This window comes from Ursus maritimus, unplaced genomic scaffold, assembly GCF_017311325.1.
Source record: "Ursus maritimus isolate PB19 unplaced genomic scaffold, ASM1731132v1 scaffold_24, whole genome shotgun sequence".
NCBI classification, from domain to species: domain Eukaryota; kingdom Metazoa; phylum Chordata; class Mammalia; order Carnivora; family Ursidae; genus Ursus; species Ursus maritimus.
In genome coordinates, this window is record NW_024424897.1 from 31,412,343 (window position 1) to 31,421,211 (window position 8,869).

The 8,869-nt window shown below is 59.1% G+C and overlaps 1 protein-coding gene across 2 annotated transcripts in view; it reads right to left on the bottom strand.

Annotated features, from left to right (window-relative positions):
- Positions 1–2,862, bottom strand: part of CUEDC1 (CUE domain containing 1) — a 78,910-nt gene extending 76,048 nt beyond the window's left edge. Inside the window, exon 1 of one of the 2 annotated variants that reach the window (XM_040640883.1) lies at positions 2,798–2,862. The gene's annotated coding sequence lies outside the window, so the exon portion shown is untranslated. The remainder of the gene's footprint in view (positions 1–2,797) is intronic. The other variant, XM_040640885.1, reaches the window with a different exon arrangement.
- Positions 2,863–8,869: the final 6,007 nt, after the last annotated feature.

Genomic DNA, 8,869 nt, shown 5'->3' on the forward strand with positions numbered 1-8,869 from the left:
TCCTGGCCACTGAGGAATGTGAATTTTTAGTTACTGCCACAGGACCCTTACATCTCACCAAGACAATCTCCAAGTCCCAAGCTCGGGGACTTGGACTACCGCACCTCCAAGGCCCTCTATGGCTCTTCCTTCCTGTAGGCATACAAGCCAACAAATGGAGGCGTCTCCTCCTCCAGGCCATCTTGTGTAGTCAGGGGTGATCCCTGTCTGACTCCCAGCTTCCTGCCCCCAAGGCTTTTGCGGCTTATTGCTAGGCTGGGGGAAATCAATCACGGCAGAGTACATGTAGGAAGCTCTCAAGGAGGACACAGGGTGAGCCCTACTCTGTGCCAGTCACTGTGCAGGAGCGTTAAACAAAGCAAACCCCCCATGAGCTACCTCGGTCTGGGGACACTTGGGTCTACGAAGGGCTTCCCAACACCAAAGCAGAGAAGTCAGAGATGGCAGACCCTACGACAGACTCTCCCATATCCCCAGCAAGGATGGACGCCACAAACACCCGAGCAGCCACACTAGGGAGCTCTGGCTAAGAAAGACAAGGCAGGCCACGCCTCCTGGGGGTGCACCGGGCTTGGTGACAACCATCTCCTCTGGCCCCCGCTTGCCTTTTAAAGCCCAGAGGGATCTAAGGGACCTACAGTACCTAGATCCTGGCCTTGGACAACTCCGCCCCAAAACCCCTCAAGGGAAGGAGTGTGTTCACATTTACACCCCCCATGGCAGTTCTTCTCTCTCCTCACCCCCACTGCCCCAAGAATAATCTGGGGCGCTTAAAACACCCGGCTCCTATACCCAGTAGAAACACCAGAATATCCATCCCATACCCTAACCCTTGTATTTGCCTCTAATTCAACAGCACTGTGGCCCCGGCCCAGGGCCCAGAGCCTTCCCACACAGGCAGCGAAATCAGCCCCTGGAGAAGCCCCCCACCCTATATATCTACCCCCATCCTCTGGCTAACTGTAGGGAGCTGGACTCTGGCCCAGAGTTCCCAGATCTCTAGGGCCACAAGCCCAAAGTTGCATGAGAAGGTCATGAGAAAAGACCTCTTGGGAGGTCTATTCTTCGCACCCTGGGATTATTCACCAACGGGCCACAAAGGAGGGAACTGCTCTGAATGGCCTATGCCAGACCAGACTGTAGATCAGGGTCTTAAAAGGGGTTCTCCAGTTCCAAAGGGTATGGGAACATTCTGAGAGTGAATACAAAACGTGTCCCTGCACACATGCATGCCTGAGGCAGGAAGAGCTGGAGCTTTCACCAGATTCTCAAAGGGGCCCATGACCCCCAGTCTCTGCCCCCAAGGACCCCCTCGTCATATTATCACTCCTAGGCTATCCTAGTTGACCGAGGTCTCTTTTCTGTTTAAGGATGTGCCCAGGCCTGAGGCGCAACTCTTGTTCCCTTGTCTCCTGCTCCTTTCAGCTGCAGAAAGGGGACAGGAGTGTTTCCAACCCAACCCTCCTGCACTCACCCTTCCTCCTCCTGGTGACCTGAGCCAGGTTTCTCTCTCCGTTCCAGAGATGCCACCCCCCATTCAAAACAGAGGTCCCAATGACAGCCACCCTCAACAAGAGAGGGGGCCCAGTTTCACACTTGATCCCACAGGGGGTAAGAGGACTCGCTCACCCCCTGCAGGCATACATGGGCTACCCCCACCAGGCTGTGAAGATGAGCACGCCTGCCAAAGAAAAGGGATGAGAGGCCCAGAACATCTCCCTGAGTCCTTTCTCCTGGACCGGGTGGCTCAGGATGCTGCAGGATAGCCAACAGGAAGGGTTATGCACCGCCCCCCCCCAGTGCCACTCCTGTCCGGGGCAGGGTGGGGGGTGAGATAGTCTCCTTGCATCCTGTTCCACCTCTGGGACATCTTATTTCTCAACTCCCAATCACTCCCCTCACCTTCACTCTCACCAAATAAAATAAAATAAAATAAAATAAAATAAAATAAAATAATGAAATAAATAATAAAGGAAAATCGAAAACCTCCTTCCCCCTAAAACAAATTCCTCTCCGGGAATTTATTTTCAGTATACATTTCCTGCAGCCAAAACTTCTTTTAAGGGGAAAAGAAACGGCCAAGCCAGGGCTTGGGTGTAAGGCAACAATGCAAGGAGAAACTGAAGAGGAAAGAATGAATAAATGCCAACACCAACCCCCCGGAGCTTAGAGCCCGGGGCACACCGAGCCGGAGGGGCGGGGGAGCAGGGGCGGGGACAGCGCATTCTGAACGTTCCCTAGCGAGCCACCGGGAGAGGCAGCTCCCAGGGGACCGGGTGGGACCAGAAAGGGCTGAGCCGACCTGTGACATCGGCGGGACAGGAAACCAGCCTCCCCTCCTCCTAGAAGGAGCTCTGCCCCCGGCAGGCGCCCCCCACCAGCCAGCGCCCCCAGGCCGGGGCAGCGCGGCGAGGGGCGCCCACACAAAAGGGGGAGCGGCCGAGGCGGGGGCTCAGGGCGGCGCCGGCCCGGGGAGGCCTCGCTGCCCTTCCCCGCGCCGCCCGCCGGCCCGCGACCACCCCCGAGCCCCGCACCCCGCCCCACCCCCCGCCCCGGTGCCCGCCCGGCCCGCGCGCCCACGGCCTGGGCGAGGGAGGGGGCGAGGGCAGGGACCCTGCCGCGTGCGCCCGGGGCGGCGCGGGCTCCGGGGGAGCCGCGGCGGCAGCGCCGGGAATCAAACTCGCGCCCGCCGGGCCCGGCCCTCCCGGCGGCGCCGCGGCGATCGGCGCCCGAGAAGGTGGGGCCGCCGGGCCGGGCCGGAGGCGGCTCGCGCGGGGGAGCGAAGGGAGGGTCTTACCGAGCAGCCACCACGCGCGTCCGCTCCCCGCGGGCCGGAGGGGCCGGCGGGCGGGGGAGGGGCCGCGATCCCGCGCCGGCGGCGGTGGCGGCGGTGGCGGCGGCGGGCCCGGCGCGGCGGCGCGGCTGGGGCGCGGGAGGCGGAGAATGCGAGGCGAGGCCAGCTTCCTAGCGGCGGGCGGCGAGAAATGCAGCTGTCCCTGCGCGGCCGCCGGCGGGGCCACAAGTGGGGCCGCGCGGGGAGGAGCGGGGCCGCGGGCGGGGCGCGGGCCGGGCCGCGGCGCCCCCAGACCCGCTCGGAGGCCCGACCCCCTCCGAGAGAGGAGGGGAGCAGGAACCGGGTGGAGGAAGCGGCGCAATCACGGGGCTGGAGGGCGCCGGGGGAAGGTTAGCAAGGTCCCCCCCCGTGTCCCCCCACCGCACCAGCCGCCGTGAGTCCCCGCTGGCGGGCCGGAGGGCGTGAGCGAGGAGCCTCGGTCTCCCCCCGCAGAGCCGGTTGCGGGGCGTCCTGCCCCTCCCTCCGTGCTCGGGGACCCGCGCTGGGAAGGCGCACCGGGAGATGGGGCGGGGGGAGGGCGGGGACCCGAGCCCTTGGCTCGGAGGGGAACCTAAGAGCCGGGCTGCCCCGGCGGGTGCGGAGTGTGGACGCACATCTGGGCCCTGGACGGCTGAGGCGTGGGGGAGGGGCGGCCCCGGGGAGTCAGGGTTCCGGAAAGGAAACCCAATGCTGAGGTCAGAGGACATGGTGAGGAGGGGGTCAGGAGACCGAAACTGTTACCCATCATGTCATCAGATCCCTCCTGCCGTCTCCCCAGCTCCTCCCGGCATCCCTGGTCACTTCAGGGGCTCCAGAGCCCCGAGATTTTCCACAGAAGAACTTGTCCAATAAATGGGAAATCAACTTTGTTCTTTTTCCACGTGGTTTGGTTTCAGACTCCGATTTGAGGGTGGGTAGGTCGGGCCGGCGGCGACAGCCCAGCACCCTGCAGTGAAGAGAAGCTACCTAGGAGCTCTGAAGAGGGTACAGTTCCAGCTCTGCCCCCCAGACAGCACGCGGAGGGTCTGTACCCTCCTCTGAGACAAGTCGGCTTTGGAGGCCCACTTCCCTTCTGGGCCCAGACTCCAGGGAATAGCCCCCCGCCACCTCTTCTTCTGAGGCCTCGAAATCCCCTGACTCTGCGGAGACAGACAGCCTGCTCAGCCACAGAGACGTCTGAGGGTAAAAACCACAAACCAAAGTGCCCCAGTCACCACGGGTTTCCATCATTTGCATGTCAAGAGAAAGTTTCTTTAGCGAGTTGGGAACCTGGGAGGGGGAGAACCCTCAGCACCACACCCTCCTTGGGGAGGTCCCACAGCGGGTCAGCCTGCGGAGCCCAGCTCCAGGACTGGGCTCCCAGAGCCTCTGAGGATCTCCACTCTCCTCCCGCCCCCTCCCCTCATGCGCCTTCGCTTGGTGACACGTTGGATTTCAGGGGGGCCCTTGAAACCCCAGGAGGTAGTCCCTAGACCCCAGATTAAAGATCCCTCCTCTAGACGGGCTGACTCCCGGCGCCGGTCCTGAAGCTGTAACGGGGGCTTCAGACTGATCCTCCTTGCCAGTCTTCTAGATCAACTCATCCCAGGTGCTACCTTACTCCAGCCCACAGTGCAGTTCGTGGGCCACTTTTCTGCTGACTTGCAAGATCCTTCTGCAGCTCCTCCCTGTCACCTTGGCATTTCGGAGCCCGGATAACGCACGCGCAAACTTGGAGATACCCCTGTTTGCATTCCCCTCTGAGTGTTCATAAAATCTTTTAATGTATTATTAATAAAGTCATCAGATGAAACCAGTCACTCGGATGGATGCTCTTCCTTGAAGGACACTTCTTGGGCATTGCTAACCTACTCTTCCTTTCAGGGCTGTCTTCCCGGAAGCTTTTCCGCAGTCCCCTCCCCTGCCTCTCACAGCCCCCTGGGTAACCTCCCTCACTCCCACCACTGCTTCTGAGCTATAAGTTCCCTGGGTTCCCAGACCAGGCCTGCAGGTCCCCTGGACACCCCACAGGCAAGGAGGTTGGAATCCAACTCAGAGCCCTGCCCTCCCCTGGCCTGCTCCGCCTCCTCTTGGCAGCTGGAAACCTCAGTCCTCAGGGTCCCCTGCCCTACTTTCTATTGATTATGGAGTCCTGTCCATTCCTCCTCCACCCCCACCCCTACTCCCACCTTATTTCCCCACCTCCTACCCTGGGTCAGGCCCCTATTGTCTGTGCTCATCTCAGAGGATGAGATGTCCCTGCACTTTGAAGCCCAAGCCTCCCGCTCCAGGAGACGCCATCAGTTCTTCCTTTCTCCCCCTCTCTCTGTTTCATACCTACAAACCCGAAAGATGCCCTGTTTTTAAGAAGCCCTTAACCCAACCCTGCCCTGCCCTGCCCTGCCCTCAGGCCACACCCTGGTTCTCTCTTGCCCATTCCTCAACAGACTTCCTCCAAAAAGAAAGCGGACATACTCAGTCTGCTTCCTCAGTACCCCCGCCCCCATCCTAAAGTCTGGCCTCTTTCCCCAGCATTCTGGGGAGAGCTCTCAGCAGGGGGCACCAGCCAGCCCCCAGTCATTTCCACCACCTCCTCCCTGCCCCCTGGCAGCCCTGCATGCCCTTGAAATAGGCTCTTGGTTTTTCCTACCAGCTCCTTCCTTTCTTCCACTTGGCCTGCTCCAAGAGCTTCTCCGGGGTGCAATCCTCCTCAGTTTCCCTTAAATCCCACAGTTCCCAGAATATTCTCCTGGCGGAGCTGGAGCGGAGCGGGTACCAACCCCTGGCTGCTCCACTTGCCCGCTGCATGCCTTCGGAGCAGCTACTGAACTTTCTCTGTGCCTCCTTTCCTCCCCTGTATTTGAGCTCACAGCAGGGCCTACCTCAAAAGATTGTGGTAAGAATGAAGCCAATCCACACACGTGGAGTGCCCAGAACACCACCTGGCACGTGGAATGTTCCAGAACGGCTAGCGTCATTACTGATCACGGCATTACCGCATCTGCTGTCAGGCGTCTGTGGCGCCCACCCATTCCGGCGGTACCCGCTCCCTCTCCTGAGCTCCTGACTGGACTGCGTGGCTGCCACTGGACAGGCCGGCCCAGAGCCATGCCACCTCCAGCATGGCACGCCTAGAACCCATGACCTCCACGTCCTCCTTTGCCAGAATGCTCTGTCCCGAAGAAGGGCACCTTCCATTCATCTGAGCTACCAACTTCACAGGCTGCCTTCCTCCTCTCCCACTTGAAACCAGGGCTTAATTCAGGGTAAATTCAGGGCTTTCTACTTCCTGAATGTCCCTGGAATCGGACCGCCTCTCCATTCCCACCCTTGTCCTGGCCGCCAGAGCTCCTGCCTTTCAACCCATCCTCCCCAGTGCTCGCACTTACCTGCGAAAGCAGCGACTGGTGATGTCTCTGTCTTGTTGAAAAGGTATGGATGACTCCCCAGTGCTTGGAGAATAAAATCTAAACTCCTTCGAGAGGCCCTTCCCGGCCTGCCCTTGACCTATGTTCCACTCCCTCCCCTTTCCGGTCCTCACCCCCCCCCCCATGTTAGAACAGTCAAGACCACTTGCTGTTCCCACAGAGCAAATGGGAAGGTGAGGAAAGCTTCTGGCCAAGTCTGTGGCCATATTAAGCACAGATGAATGGGAGCGTATCCGCCATGTCCCGCCTCTGCCATGAGGCCGAGGCTGCCAGAAAGCAGTGGGGCTCAAGCTCGGAGAGAGCGGGTTCCAGCTGAACCACAGGGAAAACGCGACATTTCCCTTCTGGGACTCCCGCAGCCCCGCACAAATACTGGGACACACTTTGTGGACAAGAACACGTGGCTGTGGCTTTGGAAACAACCAAGTTGTCTCAGCCACCAAGAGACCCTCTCCTTTTAGAATCACCCAGAGCAGCTTCACCAGGCTGGAGGTGGAAAAGAAAGTGGTGTAGACATCCAGAGAATTTGGGTCATCCTATCCTTTCCTCCATCTTCTCGGATCTGACCGAGAAACTCAGAGGACAGTTCTAAACAATGGGTGGTAACACGTGGGAGTTTTGAAAGAACACATGGGTAAAACATGGAAACCGTGGAAACATTTAATACTTAAAACGAGTAAACAACCCCCTCCCCCTCCCGGGACGCTAACTAGCTGGATGCCTGTGGGATGGCCAAACTGACTTCCGTCTGCGAGAAGGACCCCCGGAACCCCTCACCCCTCTCCCACAGCGCCAGCACCAATGTCATGCCTGTGCACTTTCTGTGAGCCGTCCCTCCCTTGCATAGGGAACTGCTCCCTGGGGGTCCCTCTGCCCCTCCTGCCCGCCTCCCTACTTATAGCTGGGGGGGGGGGGGGGTGTTGGGGTCTTGCCGTTGCTCTCCACGGGAGCTCCTGGGAGGCAGGGGGTATCTTCTGTCTCAGTGACTGCACCTCCCAGTCTGCTGGTCCCCGTGAGCTGAGTGCAGATCTTCCTCAGCTGACAGTGGAGTTACACCCTGACAAATGCACCATGAACTGAAATGATCATACGTCAAAAACGCGGTGACTACCGCTAACCGACGGAGCACCACGGCTCAGCGAGGCTGCCTTCGCTAGGCTCCGGACGCTTCCATCCGCCTCCAGCTGGGCGAACGCAGCTTCCGCAAAGCCCATTTTACAATCAAGTGTTGACTGTCTCATGTAATTTATTGACTGCTGCGCTGAAAGTGAAAACCAGAATGGTGGTGTGGGTCCAGAATGGTGATCGGTACACCGGTTGTGACCCTCCTGATCTGGGGCTGGCCGGAGCTGCGTCCTGCTGCCTGCCATCGCCAGGGAGCGTTGTACCGCATGTCGCTAGCCCGGGGTAAGATCCAAATTCACAGTTCGAATTACAGTTTCTACCGAATGCGTATGGTTTTGCACCATCGTAAAGTCAAAAAACCACAAGCTGGACCATCCAAAGTCAGGGACTGTCTGCAACTATTTGCCAGAGGACAGGCCTCCGACAGGTGGGTGAGGCGCACCCGGCTTGCCAAAACCACCTGTCCGCCCTGCGCGGGTACCCGCTTGAAGGCGCCAGGGGCCGGCCCTCCTGCGCAGTGGCTGCCAGCTGGTCCTCTATAGGCGTGGAACTCAGGCTTACATAAACGGAATTTCAGGTAACCATTAAGATTATTTGTAAAGAATATTTAGTGTCTATAAAAATGTTCAGGACGGTCACCTGTTCAGCTCAGTTGGTTAAGCATCTGACTCTTGATTTCGGCTCAGGTCACGATCTCAAGCTCTGAGACGGAGCCCCGCATTGTCTCTCTCTCCCCCTCTGCCCCTCCCCACCGCGTGCTCTCTCTCTCTCTCTAAAATAAAAAATAAAATCTTTAAAAATGTAATTATTGTTAATATTTTTCTGGACTTCCCAAATTTCCTACAGTGACTGTACTTTCCTTTATAACCCTAGGCACGCACATGCCTACGCTTAGCCTTCAGGACCGCTGTGACGGGAAGGAGGAAAGGCAAACATAAATACCTTTCCTCCATGATCATGTTTAACTGAGGCGACTTCACCCCAGTTCCAGGACCATTTTCGTCCACCTCCGGTGTACCCCTAGTGAGACCCCCGAAAATGAACAGTATATGGCCCCTCCTTACCCCGCAAGTCCAAGGGGAGGGAAGATGCGGAGCCTCCAGCAAGGAATACGAGGCAGAGTGTGACCCCGATGTCACGGAGCGGGCGGCGGGCTCCGGGCTGCACGGGCAGTGGTGCGGGCAGTGGCGCGTTCTCAGGGGGAGAGGGCAGAGGGGCTCCTTTGACGAACTGGCTTCTGAGCCAGGCCTTGGAAACTGAAACGGTTGTAACTGGGGATCAGAGCCCTGCATCTGGGGCCCAGGCTGAGCTTGGGCATGGAGGTGGGAGCGTCGCGGTGGGCTTGGATGTGGGTGAATAGCGCTGCCGCCAGAGTGCCGAGTGATGGGCTGGAGACAGCATGCCGCGTGCGTGCGTGTGCGTGTGCGTGTGTGTGTGTGTGCGCGCGCGGGGGTGGGGGGAGTAACACAGCAAGATGAGGCTGGAAAGGTGAGCATGGGTGACA